An 18932-nucleotide genomic window follows, 5' to 3' on the forward strand; every position below is an offset into this window, starting at 1 on the left:
CTCTGGCAGTTATATTTCATGTCATCATTCCTGCAGTAAATTATTAGAGTCCATAAAACATATTATACCTCTTGGGTATGCCATAAAAATTGAAATTCCCTGAAAGTTCTAGGGGCATATTTACTAAAGGTGAAGTGTCCGTTGCCAGTAAAAATTTGCCAGAAATCCAATCCGCAAGGACATCGCCAATTTGCTAAGAAGCCTAGATGACAATTCGCTGACGAAAGAGAGTCTCATTAGTGAAGTTTTGCACCCTTTCTCCATCCACACTTTCGCTCAGGTGAAGGATCATTACTTTGCAAGTTCACTAAAGTGCAAATTTTCCATAACATTACCCCTTTTGCCAGAGTTTCCATCACCAGCTTAGACCTGGTCGATTGATAAGATGAAGCTACATCCTCCTCAATCTTATGTCAGTGACATCATATCCTGTATGCCAAAAAGTTATAGAAATACTGGTGTTTTTTCATATTTTAAAGAGGGGTTGTCTTTAAAAATGACTGGTAAAATTTTTATTTTAACATTTTTTTTAACCATTTGAGGAGCATGCCACATTTGTTTTAGGGTGGGTTCATGTCTAGGACAATAGAGAATCTCTTTTGTCTTTATTTTGCTTCGTTGGACATGTGTAATAATAAGTAGCCACTTCTAGTATTTGCACCAACATCTCTAATATACTGTATACATATATATGACCTATATGTACCCCCCCTATTCAAATTGACCTAAGTGTAAGTGTACTAATGAAGTTTTGCTAGGAAGAAATGAACATTAGTGAACATTCGCTATGAAACACCAGCCGAGATGCAACTTTGCATTTTAGTGAACTAGCGTAGTGCCTGATGAAGTTGCACAAAGTGTTGCGAAAATTCCCCCTTTGCCCAGTAGAATTCTACCTGCTAAAGAAAACTAGTAAGGAACGACCTTATGATACCATGGGTGCATGACCTAGAAAGAGCTGGAAATATGAGAGAGAACCCTCTTTTCTTTCTTCTCACTATTTGCTCATTACTACGTCTAATTATTTTCATATAAATGCTTCTTTGACTGTTCAGTTTTGCTTAATGGAAACAACATGGGACACAGGGAAGATCTTAATTAAAGCAGTTATTTCTGGGCCAAGTACAGAGATTACTGATTAGATACACGGCGTAATTAAACACATTCCATGTTTAAGTGAACTAATATGGGCATTCCAGTAAGAACCATAGTCATTAAAATACATAAGGTGGGGTCCTCTAGTGTATTGCTATTCTTGGTTGCTGTTGCCATTTCATGCATCGTGGTTTGTGTTTTAGGATTTAACTTATAGCTAGAAAGGTAAAAACACTAAGATATATTCACTTTAATTACATACCCCTTGCTCATATGTCTATACAGGTATAGGATCCCTTATCCGGAAACCCGGTAACCAGAAAGCTCCGAATTACGGAATGGTTGTCTCCCATAGACCCCATTTTATCCAAATAATCCAAATTTTTAAAAATGATTTTGTTTTTCTCTGTAATAATAAAACAGTAGCTTGTACTTGATCCCAACTAAGATATAATTAATCCTTATTGGAATCAAAACCAGCCTATTGGGTTTATTTAATGTTTAAGTTAATTTCTAGTAGACTTAAGGCATGAAGACCCAAATTATGGAAAGATCCGTTATCCGGAAAACCCCAGGTCCCGAGCATTCTGGATAACAGGTCCCATACCTGTATATGTATTCCATATTTGAAATTTATTTTTTAAAGTTATCTTCATACTAAGAAATGTAAAAACAATTCCTGGAATAGATATTGTAGACATTGTATTAACATGTTTCCTTTTAATATAGAAGTTACTAAATAAATTTATGTATATCAAAATAATATTAAATATATTTTAAATATATGAAATTCACTTTTTTTAAAAATGTTATATCTAAAATTATTTTATAGATAAAATTAAAAACTCTTGCCATTACTTGTTAGATTTTATATTTCTTTCTATATATTAAAATGTGATTTGGTATTCTATTATAAACATATGATTTTATATATTTATGCCAATTATCTTTGACATTAATTCATGTTTCCCATTTCCTTAAGCATTTTGCTATTTAATTACTGACGGAAAATAATGAAAATAACATCTACCAACAATTTTAATGATATCTCTAAATAGCAGTTCTGTATATTTATTTTAGTCGACATAAACCAGAATCTTTTTATTTTTCCATCGTAATTCCTTTTCTGATGTATAGATAGAAACCTGTATTATTGAAAAAAAAATATTTCTGAATACAACATTGAGTTATTTCTATTACATAAAGCAAAAAAAAAAAAATATGTTGAAAAAAAATATTTTGGGAAGAAAACAGGAAAGGAATTTTCCATAAAACAATTTTCCATCTTACAGTAGCTACTATTTACAGACGTACTCTGATTCAGCCATAAACGCTAAGCTTCCTATATCAACTTTAAGGCAATTTTAGGCAATTAATATTTTGTCTCCACGAACAGATTCGATCCTTATAAATTAAACCAATTTCCTAGTGAAATGTACTATAAACATCCCTTTATTCATTGTTAAAGTCAGATCGGGGTCTGGTGAATTTTTTTTTTACTGTGCATAATAAATTATCTCTGTATTTTTTTAATTAGCGTGCGTTAAATGTTGTGCACTTTCCGCACCCACGTTGTAACTGTAGAGGAGCTGCTTTTTGTTATGCACGAGGCTTTACTATCCTCCACTTCCATATAATGTGTCAAGTCTTTGGCAAAGAGAGGCAAAGCAGAGGAACGGACTTTAATTTTGGATAAAACATTCTAATTATTCCATTATATTATTAATCCCTTTCTACACAAAAAAACCTCCTAAAAAATAGAAATCTGTTATTTTTCAACAGCCGGTTCTCTTTTCCCTTATTGCTGAAACCTTCCTGAAAACTATCAGTCAGGAAATGGCACACATTCAACAAACACTCATTTATATATAGATACGTCCCCTTATATTGTTGTACAGTTTCCCTTAATATGCATTTATATATTTTGCCACAGCCTGTGTGTGGTCAGACCATATTGGATTGTTGTAGAGAGCTGATTTTTTCCTCCTCCACCTCCCCGTAACTGTACTGTACTTGGGTGGCCATGGAATGGTTTGATACTGTAGCTTTAAGCTATGCTTTTTTTATTTATATATGACTTTATTGTTTGCAGTCCCTTCCTGAATTTAAAAAAAAAAAAAGAGAGAAAAAAAACGTTTGCCGAATTTTACAAGAGCCATTAAATGTAACAACTCAGAAGACCTTTAATCACACACAATTAAGTGTCCAACTTGGATTTTATTATGCTTGTGGAAAATTATATAAATGTGTATATGTTTCCAATGGAAAGTTTTGCCTTGTGTAAAAATGTCTACAAGACGACTAGATCCAGTGTCTATTGCTCTAATTACCTGCCATTGAGGGTCACTTCCCAACTTTTTTCTTAGATTTTTTTTGCTATGTTTTATAAATAGGGAAATTTAAAAATGTAAAAATACTTTTGTTATTTGAATATTTTATTTTATTTTAAAATATAAAAAATGTTCTGTCTGTCTTAAGTATCTATCTATGATCTTGTACAATCTCTAAGGGTATTATTTTTAATTTTAAAAAGGAAAGAGTGTCATGTTTATATGGTTATGGTTATCACGTTTTTTTAAATTATGGTTACAGGTACAGGTATGGGATCCCTTATCTGGAAACCTGTTATCTAGAATGTTCCAAATTATGGGAAGGCTAGCCCCGATAGACTCAGCTTTTATCAAATACTTCAGATTTTTAAAAACGGTTTCCTACTCTCTGTAATAATTAAAAAAGTACTTTGTGTTTGATCCCAACTAAAATATAATTAATCCTTACTGGAGGCAAAAAATTCTAGTGGGTTTCATTAATTTTTTCGTAGTTTTTTTTAGTACAGTTATGGGACCTGTTATCCAGAATGCTTGGGACCTGGGGTTTTCCGGATTTCTGGAATTTGGATCTTCATACCTTAAGTCTACTAGAAAATCATATAAACATAAAATAAATCCAATAGGCTGGTTTTGCTTCCAATAAGGATTAATTATATCTTAGTTGGGATCAAGTACAAGCTACTGTTTTATTATTACAGAGAAAAAGGAAAGTGTTAAAAAAATTGGCTTATTTGATTATAATGGAGTCTATGGGAGAAGGCCTTTCTGTAATTCAGAGCTTTCTGGATAACGGGTTTCCGGGTTACGGATCCCATACCTGTAGACTTAAAGAGATACTGACAACAGAAATTAAACTCTTTTTTACATCTATCATAATATTTCCTTTGAAAGCTATGTATAATTTTGCCATAAAGTATTTGCACAATGCTTTTACATTACTTGTCTGATCCCCCATGTTCCTGTATGAGGGGGCTGACATATTGTGCAGCAGGCGTCCGTTGGCATTAGAAACTTAAGCTGATGGGCTGAGATAAGTCATGGGCGGATAAATACGTTAGGCTCAAATTTGCGAAACTGCGTTGAAAATTCGCTGCTTTAAAAAAAAGTTTGATGCCAGCGACAATTTGAACATAAAACTTTATTATTCAGATGCCCATTGACTTTAATGTAAATTGTCAAAATTCTCGCCGGCGTCACAATTCACCCATCACTAGCTGAGATGGGACAGTCAGGTTGGCAAAACAGTCAGGTTTAGAAACTTCAACTAACAATAACTTGATGAATAAGCCTCTCATCAAAAAACGATCAACATGACCTATAGGTAACTTTTAATGTACATTCATATTTTAAAAAATAGTTTTTTAGGGGCCCATTCACCAAGCTCGAGTGAAGGATTCGAAGTAAAAAAACTTCGAATTTCGAAGTGTTTTTTGGGCTACTTCGACTTCAAATCGATGGATTCAAACTAAAAATCATTCGACTATTGGACTATTCGATAGTCGAAGTACTGTCTCTTTAAGAAAAAACTTCGACCCCCTAGTTCGCTACCGAACCCAGTGTTAGCCTATGGGGAAGGTCCCCATAGGCTTGGCTAAATTTTTTTGGTCGAAGGATAATCCTTCGATCGTTGGATTAAAATCCTTCGAATCGAACGATTCGAAGGATTTAATCATTCGATCGAAGTATTATTACTTTGATCGTTCGATCGAACTATTTGCGCAAAAATCCTTCGACTTCGATATTCGACCATCGACCATCGAATGGGCTACTACGACCTCCGACTACGACTTCGAATCGAACTATTCGAACTAAAAATCGTTCGACCATTCGATAGTCGAACTACTGTGTCTTTAAGAAAAAACTTCGACCCCCTAGTTCGCCATCTAAAAGCTACTGAACTCAATGTTAGCCTATGGGGAAGGTCCCCATAGGCTTGGCTAACTTTTTTTGATCGAAGGATATTTCTTCGATCGTTGGATTAAAATCCTTTGAATCGTTCGATTCGAAGGGTTTTATCGTTCGATCGAAGGATTATATCGTTCGATCGGAGGAATAATCCTTCGATTGTTCGATCGCACTATTTGCGCTAAAATCGAATATCGAAGTCGAAGGATTTTAATTCCCAGTCGAATATCGAGGGTTAATTAACCCTCGATATTCGACCCTTGATGAATTTGCCCCTTAGTGTCAGTATGACTTTAAGCCATGGGGATTCAAATGATAGAAAGACCCCTTAGCCAGAAAACCACTGGTCCCAAACATTATGTATGACACCTGTATACGATTTATTACCCAGGATTCTTGGAATATCTATATAGGTACTGCTAAGTATTTAATCTTAGGTACAAGATTCTACAGAATTATTCCTCAACCCAGAAAAATAATTGGTCAAATCTGAACAATTGTTTATTAAAATAACACAAAATGGGAAGTTGCATTTTCTCGTTTAAGTACATTGTGAATTTGTGATTATTAATCCTGTTGAAGCTATACTGGCATGGGACCTTTTAACCTGGGTGCTCAGGACCCGGGGTCTACTGGATAAGGGATCTTTCTGTAGTTTAAGAGACTTATTTATCAAAGCCCGAATTTTTCTGATTATTTTTATCTAAAAAGTCAGACCAAACTACAATCGTCAGTTGAACCTTATTTACTAATAAAAAATCACGATTTAATCGGATCAGGGAAAAACATGAAATCCTGAAAAGTCCGAAATAGTCGGATTTTCAGGTTAAATCAAGTGCAGACCAATATAGTAAAAAAATAACAAAATTTTTTGGAGTTTTTGGCATTTGGACTTTGATAGAGCCATCTAAAACAGCCATATAGATATTTGTCTAGAGAACTTAAATATAATTTGGCATATATAATTTATAAATTTGTCTACCAGAGATTATTCAAATGCTGTTGATGGAAACAGTGGCAAAAGTTATTCCAGAATGCAGGCACCCTCCACATTAAATAGGGGACTTGCGTCTGTTTACAAACGAACGTTCGGCCTGAGACTATGTGCATAAACATCTTTAATTCTATTTCTAACATCCTCTCATTTTTTGTAATTTGATATTTCCTGCTGTGCTACTAGTTATGGGTGGGGTAAATCCACTGACACAGTTCCCAGGTTTGTATGTTTGGAAAAAGAGGCAATTCTTGACGATTCCAAAGGAGTGTGGTTATTGTGACGTCAACACACATTTCTCATCTCCATTTGTCCTCAGTTTGTATTTGAAGGAAAACAAGTCCTTCTCCATGGGAGGCTGTAGAACATAAGCTTAATTATCACGTCTCTTCTCTAAAAAAATGTTCTTGGTGAAAGCTGCTAGACAGTAGAATCACAACATTTCCCTCAGATCCATTGACCCACATTTGGGGGGTTATTTATTCAAGTCCAATTTTTTTCTGATTGGAAGATAAACACAATTTTTAAGTGGGAAAAATAACTAGAATTTTTAGTGATTTATTAAACCCCGATGGTGTTAAAAGTCCAAATAAAAAAGTGCTCCAACTCATGCCTGCTGAGTTCATGTAGAAGTCAATGGCAGATGTCCCATGGATATTCTGATCTGCCCTGGGTTTCCAAAAAAAATTGCAGTATTCAGTCATCAAATCCGATAAAGTAATGGTATTCGCAGGTCAAATCGAAAAAATCCCAGTATTCGGATTTTTTTCACAATTTTATAGTTTTTTCCCACGCAACACATTTTTTCGGGAAAATTTATTGATAAATAGCGAGAAAAAAAATCAGTGCAGATTTGGTCGGCGTAGTTTTCAGAAAATTGTGATTTTGTTAAAATCCCCTTGGTGTTTTAGGATGCCTAAATTCACTTGCTATGGCAAAGATATCACATATACAGTTGACTTGGAAGCTTGCCCAGAAACTTGGTTAGGAAAATGTAATCCTTTTTTTTAATACTAAATTTAAGGTGGAAATTTGTATACCCATTTAAGAGTAATAGGGCAATAAATATTGTTATTCTCAGTTAATTTACAGTAGATACTGAGTTCCTAATATCATTGTGATATATTAATAATAGAGTGGTAGAAATATTCACAAGTCAATTTTCATTGACTGAATCTCTGTCAATGTATTGCCCTGGTCACCCAAGAGTTAAAAGCAGAGGATGAGAAACAGCTGGATAGACATAAGTTCTCTACAGCTTTCCTTAAAGGCTCACTCCTTATTTCCTCTCCTTAATGTTTGCAGGACATGGCAATTTGCAAGGGAAATTACAAGGGTGTCTGTAAGATCAGAGAATTGCTATCACAGTCCTACTTCAGATGTTCTCCTACTGCCTGAGGTTAAGGGGCAGATTGATCAAGGGTCGAAGTAAAAGTTAGAATTAAAAAAAATCGAATTTCAAGCTATTTTTTGTGTACGGCTAGGGAATAGTCCAAATTCGATTCGAATTTGAAAAAAAAATTTGAAAATCTTTAAAATTTGACTTCCACCATTCAACATCTAAAACCTGCTGAATTGCTGTTTTAGCCTACGGGGGACCTCCTAGAACCTATACGGCGTCAATTGGTGGACTTTGAAAATTTTAAGTTTATTTTTTTTAAAATACTTCGATTCAAACTCTGAATTTGAATCGAACGATCGAATAAAGCATATTCACCCGCAAAAAAAACAACTTTTTTTTTATATAAATTTCGGTTGGTCTTTTTTTATTCAAATTTCAAGTTATGGGAGTTCAAAAAAACTCCCATTACTTTGAAATTCGACTCTTGATAAATCTGCCCCTTAGAGTCTCTTGTCAGTCGTTATTAAGAAGTTATTGGGTCACTAGTCTCTGTTGTCCTGTTACCCTGGTGGCTAGTTGATAATAATTATGGTTTATTTGAATTGGAATGTGAGATTTATTCAGATTCAGATTCAGACCCTTCAAAAAAAAAATTTTCAGAGGAAAAAGTTTTTTTTCGGAGGAAAATCCAATTCGAATTAGATTCAAAGTTTTCGGGTCGGGACCTCTCTGATGGCTCTATATGAGCTGTTGTCAACTGATCATTTAGCCCTGGGCCAACAATCAGATTAAAGCCAATATCATTCACCTCCGGTTGGAAGATTAAGGAAAGATTCGCTCGTCTGCCAACCTCGCCATCTTTACACCTTGCGCCTATTTCTGCAAAAAAAGCACAACCAGTATGTGAGTGCATGGCACGCGTGCAAGTACTTTTTGAATGGCGCCTAATGCTCCTCCTTGTGATCGTTAATGAGCCCTATAATGTTGCATTACTTATATTGTTATCTAACCTCATTATTTGTAGACTAATGATTTCAATCTGATACTGTTATAACCTCTGCAGTTCTATAACAGCTTGCAGATATATTTCCACATTATTCTCCAATGTGTTTTGAAGTTAAATTGTGTCTTCAGAAAGTCTATCCTTTCTTGTCATCTTTTTGATGTGTCTTCATTCTGACTTTTTACAAACACTCCCATGTTTACTTGTTTTTTTCAGTAGTTGTGTTTGAGACAGACTTAAACCCTCTATAGTTTTGCTTTTGCTAACCAACAGCTGCTTTGTGATTTAGTAATTTAACTTTAAAAAAAAATTATTCAGCAGTGTGCGGGCAGGGGCAGTTATTGGGTGGTCCAGCCTAGCAGACAGCTTTTTAACTTTCTCATATCTCCCAATATGGCCCCAATTAGACCAACAACAACATCGTCCAACTCTGTAGGCCACAACCCTCTCCACCACAAGAAACTGGAATATTCCATGTCTGCCATTATAACCGTTCCATGTATTTGAAAATTCACTGGGCTAAGCTGTTAATGTCCGATACGTATTTTTTTGCTCTTTATCTGTTTATTAGGTTATTTGCCATGAATTATTGTTATTGGATTTGTAGGGTGTAAATTTTCAGTGTCTGTTTATAATTGGTTGAACCATATGTGAAAATATATTTGTAAGTTTGCATGGTGAAGCTACTTCCAGCTGAAACCAACAATTACTGGATTCTGTGAGAAGCCTAAGGGCAATGATAGACGGGGAACTGTTACCCAAAAATACTTTTCCATTAGGATCCATCGCAATCATGTCAGCATGGAAAACACTTTACATATGATGATCCTGGGCAGTCATTAAAACATGGCTTCTTTTGCATTTATGTTAGATTACATCAGATTACCGCTTGTCATATGTGTGGTGCTTTCAAAGGATCCAGACGGGAAGGTAATTTCAGGTACTTTATCACCAATGGGAGATGGGATTTTGGTGGGCAAAAAAGCACCCTCTTTTTTATTGCCCTAATATTTAACTTTTGGATAATTGGTCTCATCTCTAATTTATTGGTAAAATTTGTATATACTGTGGAGCAAAATGTCACACAAGCATATGGAAGTACCAGAAAGTTACCAGGCTGGTGATAATCATGTCTTTTTGGTACTTGTGGAGATTTCAGTCTTCTATAAGGGGAAAATTTCAATGAGGATTTCCTGTCAAAAATGTTTTGAATTCTCAGTATTGGGCCATGTAACAATGGCTCACAAAAAGATCATAGGGCCAATATCCTGAATAAGGTCCTCCAGTTTCCACTCACATTCTTTCTTCACCTATTCTCTTGTCCTTACATCCTTACATCACAGATCCCTTTTTCTGGATTTTGCCAATTCTCTGTCTTTGATTTATGGTTTTTGTCCTTTTCTTCGTCTCTTTCCACACATTGAAGTTTTTTCCTCCTTTCATAGAAAGTAAAAGGATCATTGATAAAATAAAGATCACATCAAGCAGCACAAATTTAATTACATCTAATCTACCATTTTCATTATTTCTCTTTGGGGTCGTTTAAGATTTCTATTTTTTTCACAAATTGTAATTTTTTTTCTCTAAAAATTTGTGTTAAAAAATGTATTAAGTATAAATCTAAGATTTATTATATGTAAGATCTACAAAAAAAACTTTAATATAAAACTGTATCAAATAAAAGCCATCCCATAGAAGTTTAAGGGGCCGATTCACTTACTTCGAGTGAAGGATTCAAAGTTAAAAAACTTCGAATTTCGAAGTGTTTTTCGGGCTACTTCGACCATCGAATGGGCTACTTCGACCTTCGACTATGACTATCGAAGGATTCGAAGTAAAAATCGTTCGACTATTCGACCATTCGATAGTCGAAGTACTGTCTCTTTAAAAAAAACTTCGACCCCCTAGTTCGGCATCTAAAAGCTACCGAAGTCAATGTTAGCCTATGGGGAAGGTTAACTTTTTCAATGTTAGCCTATGGGGAATGGCTAACTTTTTTTGATCGAAGGATATTCCTTCGATCGTTGGATTAAAATCCTTCGAATTGTTCAATTCGAAGGATTTTATCGTTCGATCGAAGGATTATTCCTTCGATTGTACGATCGTACTATCTGCGCTAAATCCTTCGACTTCGATATTCGAAGTCGAAGGATTTCAATTCCCAGTCGAATATCGAGGGTTAATTAACCCTCGATATTCGACCCTTAGTGAATCAGCCCCTAAGAGAGCTGGGCTGATCATATTGGACCATCTTCAGACTTTTAGAATTTTTCTGTTTTTTTTTAAATAGTAATTGTCCAGAAAATTTAGTTTTTAGAGGTTTTCATATGTTTTAGTGCATCATTTTTTGTATTTGTATTTTTAAATTACTTTCATGGCATTCATGGTTTTAGAGAAATAGAGTTTAATCGTGGTTTCAAAAACTTCTAAAACCACTTAAATTCGACCTTTAATATATAGGCCCCTATATCTTTTAAGAAGTTTGTTTGCTTATTTAGTCAAAATACTTTTTCACCCTACAAAAAAACAGTAAGTTTTTCTACCATAAATTGAGATTACATTTTTTTTTAAAATGGTGGCTTTAAGATAAGGTGAAATTATTTATAATTATTATAATTATATTATAATTATTTATAATGGATTAATTAAAAATGCTAAAACATAAAAGTAATGTTAGCAGACATATACATTTTTTTTTTTAAATATAAAAATTAGACCAAAACAGCATCAGGTTTCTTATCTGGACTGCTTTAACACCCACTTTTTTTCCTTTTTAATTTTACTTCTGTTTCCTGGAAAACTCTGTTTTGCTGTGTTATCATTAACAATCGAGTTATCTTATCAAATTCAACTGTGAAGAAAAAACGTGTTAACGCAGCAGTAGAAAAACATCTCCCTTTGTTGCCTGCTCCATTAAACTGCGAGAGTTTTTAATGGGAATATTGTGAGAGCAGCTACATGTTTAAAAACCACAAGCAACGTGCCTCCATAAAATATACTCTGGCAAATCAAAACAAGAAACTGTGTAATCTATTGGAAACTCAGCTCAAGGCAGTTGAGAACATTAATGTTTTAGTTGGAAGCGTTTCGGAAGAGCTATTATTTGAAAGGAAAATTAAAGTCTGTAGTTATCTACTTGGGAATGTCTCTCAATTACAGTGGCGTCCATGAATCCTGGATCTGAATGAAGATTTGGCTTGCTGTATTCCACATCCTATTCTGTGTTTCCTTCGGAATGAGAAACAGCATGTGTGAATTACATTTCCTATAATCCAGTCCATATAGAGCCATAAAAAGACAGATAGAAATGATTAAATATGGTATAAAATTATACTGGCTGCGTGGAGCTTTGTATTTTATCTCATTTGTAGGTTAAGGCAGCGTTTTCGCGTTCGAGACCTCCCACATCCTGAAAATTGAGCGGGCGTTAATCTAGAGAAATACAGGCGAATGATACATTTTTAGTCTTATTACAAATTCTTCTTCTAGAGCTAAGCCGAACATAAAATGACACAATTTAGGTTTTTTCAAGTTCTGTCTTTAAAGGGTAACCCGAACGACAACCAAAAGAAAGAAGGATTCCTGTATGGAACAAACTGCAATAATAAGTGATGTAACCACCTTCTTTGCTGTATACTTTAGAAGTTTTTGTGAGGGAACAGCAGAAGAAAATGGCTGAAACAAAGGAAACTGATTTGTGTCGTTGTGTTGAAATTACCACTTTGTAATACACATAGGGGCCGATTCACAAAGGGTCGAATATCGAGGGTTAATTAACCCTCGATATTCGATTGGGAATTAAAATCCTTCGACTTCGAATATCGAAGTCAAGGATTTTAGCGCAATTAGTGTGATCGAACGATCGAAGGATTATTCCTTCGATCGAACGATAAAATCCTTCGAATCAAACGATGCGAAGGATTTAAATCCAACGATCGAAGGAATATCCTTCGATCAAAAAAACTTAGGAAAGCCTATGGGGACCTTCCCCATAGGCTAACATTGAGTTCGGTAGCTTTTAGATGGCAAACTAGGGGGACGAAGTTTTTTCTTAAAGAGACAGTACTTCGACTATCGAATGGTCGAATAGTCGACCGATTATAAGTTCGAATCCTTCGATTCGAAGTCGTAGTCGAAGGTCGAAGTAGCCCATTCGATGGTCGAAGTAAAAAAAAAAAAAGTTTTTTTACTTCGAATCCTTCACTCAAAGTTAGTGAATCGGCCCCATAATATTAATGAACTGAAATACTGAAGAGGTAAATTACATGACAGTGTTTCTGATTATCTCTGGAAGCCAAGAAACCACACATTTAAGGATCATACATTAATAAGAACAAGCAGGATCATACATTAACAGTGGATAGGCATATACTCACAGCCCCTTTGGTCCGTGTTAATCCCCACAGGGAAGAGAACATACACAGCAGCAGTGAAGGTACACCCAGCTTTCAGCCTTTTCCCTAAGTGGAATCACTACATCCCTAAGTCTAAACACTTAGGGGCAAATTCACTAAGATGCGAAGCGCCGAACGCTAGCGTTAATTCGCTAGCGTTTGGCATTTTCGCTACTGCGCAAATTCACTAACGAACGCTGGCGTAGTTTCGCTAGTGTTACTTCGCAACCTTACGCCAGGCGAAGTTTCGCTAGCGACGAAACTACGCAAATTCACTAACTTGCGCAGTGTACTGAACGCTACCTTTTACACTAGACTTCCTTCGCTACCTCAGACCTGGCGAAGTGCAATAGAGTAGATAGGGATTGTTTCAAAATAAGTCCATTTTTTCTCTAAGTCCCAAAAAAATGCTGGCGTGTTTTCTACAAATTTTTGGGGCTACCCTTCCTCCCCCCTACATTTCCTGACTCATGGCAACTTACCTAGACAGTGGGCACATGTGTAGGGCAAAATAAAATTTTTATTTGCAGATTTGAAGGTTTTCTAGGCATTTGTAGTGCAGATATGTGTTCCTCCATTGAAATTTGAATTTCGCGCCGTATGCAAATTAGCCTTCGCTAGCGTAACTTCGCTTTATATAGCGAATCAACGCTAGCGCAACTTCGCAACCTTACGCTACCCCTGTGCGCAACTTCGGATTTTAGTGAATTTGCGGAGCCCTGGCGAAACTACGCCTGGCGAAGTGCGGCGAAGTGCGGCGAATTTGCGCCTGGCGCAACTTCGCATCTTAGTGAATTTGCCCCTTAGTCTCCACTTCTGGGCAATAAGTACCCAGGATCTTAATCTCTCTGACTCTCCTCTTAGGAGCCTTAAGCTGCTTGACTAGATAGCCTGTCTATCTGTCACTCCTAGAGTGACCTCTTAAGGTGAGTAACCTTATCCTTACTAGGCCTGACTCATTTAGGTTCCACAAGAGCTCTGCCTGCCTGCTCCAGCTAGAGGTATCACAAAATGGACCCTGAGCACATGGCTACAAAGGGTTTTATACTTTAGCACAGTGCCATCTACTGGTCACTATTGTGCAGAATAAAGAAATCGGTCTCCTGTTAGGACCCATTTTGGCGTTTATGACACTGGGGATTTGCCTGCCCATATTATTAGGGGTGGTTAATTTACCAGACCCCTACACTTGTATAAGAATGTTACAATAAGTGTCTATGACGGATGATTTTACTTGATGATTTCCAGTGCCTCACATGTTTCACCTCTACACACCTCTACACACCTGACCAGACCATGCAGAGTATGTGCAGTTTACCAGACATTCAAAACCTAACAAAACCCAAGATGGAGAAGTTATTTAAACAACTTTGAAGTTCTGATTAATTACTGCTATAGGCCTGTTAGTACAGTAGGTTCAGTATATACATTACAAAATTTTTAGCTATATTAATTGTTAGGCTTTAGTTCTCCCTTAAAGGAGAACTAAAGGTTAACTAAAGAAGTAGGTAGAAATGTTGTACATTATGTTTTGTACTTCTGTACCAGCCCAAGGCAACCACAGCCCTTTAGCAGTAAAGATCTGTGTCTCCAAAGATGCCCCAGTAGCTCCCCATCTTCTTTTCTGCTGATTCACTGCACATGCTCTGTGCTGCTGTCACTTACTGAGCTTAGGGACCCACTCACAATATACAGTACACATAGAATAGAAATGTCACAATATAAGGCTGATTAGTAATTAATACACATAATTACTACATGGCAGCACAGAAACCAGTGCAATTAGCATCAGAATTGAATAATCAGCAAACCTGTAGCATCAGCTTATATTACAGCCAGGGAAGCTCATTTTCTGCTGGATAATTAGTGACGAGCCCTAAGCTTAGCTTCTCAACAGCCAATCAGAGCCCACTGAGCATGTGAGTGTCACAGACACTTTCCAAGATGGTGACCCCCTGTGACAAGTTTGAAGTCCTGGATCATTGCTGCTATTGACAAGCTGAAACTTTAGCCTCGTGCAATAAGTTCACTATATAAAATATGGCAGTTTTACCCATATTTATTTTTAGGGTAAGGCCAGACGTGGCATTCCGTTTTTTGGACGCTGGTGCACATTCGCCAGCGAAAATTCACAAATCGCGGGAATTCGTGTCTGGCGAATAAATTCGCCCATCACTAATGTGTACTAGAGTGACTTGTGCTGCTGTCAGTATAGATGTCGTTGATGTACTTTCTCTTGGGTGGTGAGAGTGGAATATTATACAAATTATTTTATTTTTGAGAATCTTCCTCCACTTAATGGTTTATCACTATACTCATTAAATTCATTTTCAGGTTTAATATACTAACCTGCCTGATGTTATTGACTGTTTACAACCATATTCTTTAAAATGTGTTTTTAATATCTCACTCTTTAATTAACAGGGCTTTTTTAAAACATCACTGGCCCTTTGACAAGCAATCTTAGTATTTAGGGGAATGCAAGCCAAGGTAAACCAGTCCAAATACAGCAGTATTATTTTTAGTTCATTTTTTGGCCTGTTTTTTTCTCTCCTTGGACGTGTTTATATTTCCTCTGAGCTGTCGAGAAGTAGTACCTTCTTAAAATGTTCTGTTTTTTCTTTTGTTCTCCTGTAATAGTATGGCAAAAATCAGGGTTTAAGGTTGATGGTAGTGATGGGTGAATAAATTCGTGTTTCGCCACTGGCGAAAAAATTTGCGAAACTCCCGCGAAAATTTGCCAGCGTCCAACAAATTTTGGAAGCACATCCAAAAAGTCGCTTGCGTCAAAATTGATATGGGTCAACACTATTCAGACGCCCATTGACTTTAATTCTGGCTTCAATTTTTGAGTTCCGTGAATTTTTCATTCATTTTTCACTGTTTATCGATAGGGATGTCGCGGACTATTCGCCGGCGAACTTGTTCGCGCGAACATCGGCTGTTCGCGTCCGCCGCAAGTTCGCGAACGTCGCGCGACGTTCGCCAATAGGCGTTCGCGTCAAAATCGTTCGACCATTCGACCATTCGATCGCTAAAATCGAAGGATTTTCGTTCAAATCGAACGATCGAAGCCATTGGATTGAATGAAATCATTCGATCGAATGGCTTTGATCGTTCGATTCGAACGAAAATCGTTCGATCGAACGATTAAAATCCTTCGATCGTTCGAATCGAACGATTTTCGGATGTTCGAAGTTTGCGAACTGTTCGCGAACTGTTCGCATTTTTTACCGGTGTTCGCGAACGGCGTTCGCGAACACATTATCGGCGGTTCGCTACATCCCTATTTATCGAATTCCGCTGGTAATTCGCAAATTTGTCAGCAAAGCAAACGGGAGAAACTACCCATCACTAGTTGATGGTTTTCCACTCTAGCCTGACTCTACCATATTTCAAGGTCCATACAAGGTCTCCACTCTTGAGTTTTCTCTCAAAGAACCTAAATAAATTCATCTTATGTAGTTGAACACGATAATGGATTTCTTATCCATATATTATATAGGGAAAAAGTTATGGTTTAATTCTATGACTTTCATTCATAATATCTGTTGGCATAAAAGAACAGCCATGATCAGTGGTGCCCAGGACTCCAGCTTCAGCAGATAAGATCATAGTAAGGTAATAAAAACTGTAGAATTTGCACCAGGTTTAGAAACCCACAGCCCTGATCTTAGTTAAACAGCGATTTATTGCTATGGGTTGCTTGACCTGGTGTGAACTTTGTAAGTTATACCACAGCAAAATCTGGTAGGGGAAGGGGTGGTTTTAGGGACGGGTGTGTCCCAGCATCTTAAATCTATTGGATTTGCATTTGTAGTGTTTGCACCATTGGACATATGTCTGGACAACTCTATTTTCTTCATAGTAGTTGGGTCTTCAGGGTTCATGTTTGACTGTGTCCTTGTTGGATGACCTTGTCAGAGACGTTTAGAGGTAAAGTGCTTGCAATTTTAATTTTAATATGAATTTCTATATCATGGGGGGGGATGTTTGTCATGTTGCAGATTTATCAGAGGTCGAGGTGAATTTTCAAATGAAAAAATTTGAATTTCGAGCTATTTTTTGTGTATTTCAACTAGGGAATGGTCCAAATTCGATTAGAATTTGTAAAAAAATTTGCAAATTCGAATATCGGAATTTATCATGTACTGTCTCTTTAAAAATTCGACTTTCTAAAACCTGCCAAATTGCTGTTTTAGCCTATGGGGGACCTCTTTTGAATTGGAATTCGAAATTCGACCCTTGATAAATATGCCCCTAAATGTTCATACACTTATACAGGGTGTCATCTGTGGAGCATTCAGAGACATGGCTTGCCAGTTCCTTGCTTGTGATTAAGGGTTGAATTTGAATTTTCAAATTTTTTTTACGGTCAAAACTCTGAAATTCCAATTATCCAAACACGATTTGAGTTTTTAATTTGAATTCGAATTTTGAGATTTCTCAAACTATGAAAATTCCTAATTCGACTATTCGTCACCTAAAACCTGCTGAGTTCATGTACGTATAAGTCAATGGGAGAGGTCCAGGCATCATTTTGGACATGTTACTAGCCTTCCTGACATTCAAGTTTTTTTCGGAGAAAAAACTTGAATCAAGTTTAGTCGTATTCAATTCGAATTCACGTCGAGTTTTTAAATTGGTATAATTCTTACAAGTTTTAGATATTCCATTATTCTAATAAATAACCGGCCAAGTGAATTTTGAGTATATTTGAATTTAATAGAGTTAAAAAAATATATATGAATTTGAAATTCAACCTTTAATATATGTGCCTCCCACTGTCTGCTGATTATAGAGTCCTTAGCTGAAAGAACTAGGGCCATCTCCCTTGAAGACATAGATGAGGACAAGCTACTTTTACCTCCTTGTAATGTAGGAGACACAACTGGATTTTGTTGTTGGGAATAAGTTTGTTTTCTTATACTATGTGCATCAGACTCTCATTATAAATAAACCTATGGGAAGGTACTTAGTACTGATGTAGCAGTAGACGCCACCTTAAATGCAAACATTGTGGCATGGGTTGAGGGATGAAGATGCAGTGAAAATTACAAGTCATTCCAAAGAGGGGTTCAGTCACATTAATTGCAGCCCAGTACTTTGGTGTATTTAATATAAATTCATAGGGGCCGATTCGAAGGATTCGAAGTAAAAAAACTTTGAATTTCGAAGTATTTTTTGGGCTACTTCGACCATTGAATGGGCTACTACGACCTTCGACTACGACTTCGAATCGAAGGATTCGAACTAAAAATCGTTCAACTATTCGACCATTCGATAGTCGAAGTACTGTCTCTTTAAAAAAAACTTCGACCCCCTAGTTCGCCATCTAAAACCTACCGAAGTCAATGTTAGCCTATGGGGAAGGTCCCCATAGGCTTGGCTAACTTTTTTTGATCGAAGGATATTCCTTCGATCGTTGGATTAAATTTCTTCGAATCGTTCGATTCAAAGGATTTAATCGTTCGATCGAAGGAATATTCCTTCGATCGTTCGATCAAACTATCTGCGCTAAATCCTTCGACTTCGATATTCGAAGTCGAAGGATTTTAATTCCTTGTCAAATATCGAGGATTAATTAACCCTCGATATTCGACCCTTAGTGAATCGGCCCCATAATGTACTGAAATGTATAACCAGAGGATTTTACTGAACACCACCTAAGAAAAATGAAACAAATATTTATTGATGGACAACTACATTGGGCAAAATGTAACTTGAGACACAAATGGCCATTTTTTTACCCATAATGCTGGGTTTCGTGCTATAATCCGACGGTTTTCCGTGGTTTTCGGTCAAAAATACGAAAAAATCTGAGTTTTCAGATGTCAAATCCAAAAAATTCTTACGATTCAAATTTTTT

Source organism: Xenopus laevis, chromosome 5S (assembly GCF_017654675.1).
Source record: "Xenopus laevis strain J_2021 chromosome 5S, Xenopus_laevis_v10.1, whole genome shotgun sequence".
In the NCBI taxonomy this organism is placed as follows: Eukaryota; Metazoa; Chordata; class Amphibia; order Anura; family Pipidae; genus Xenopus; species Xenopus laevis.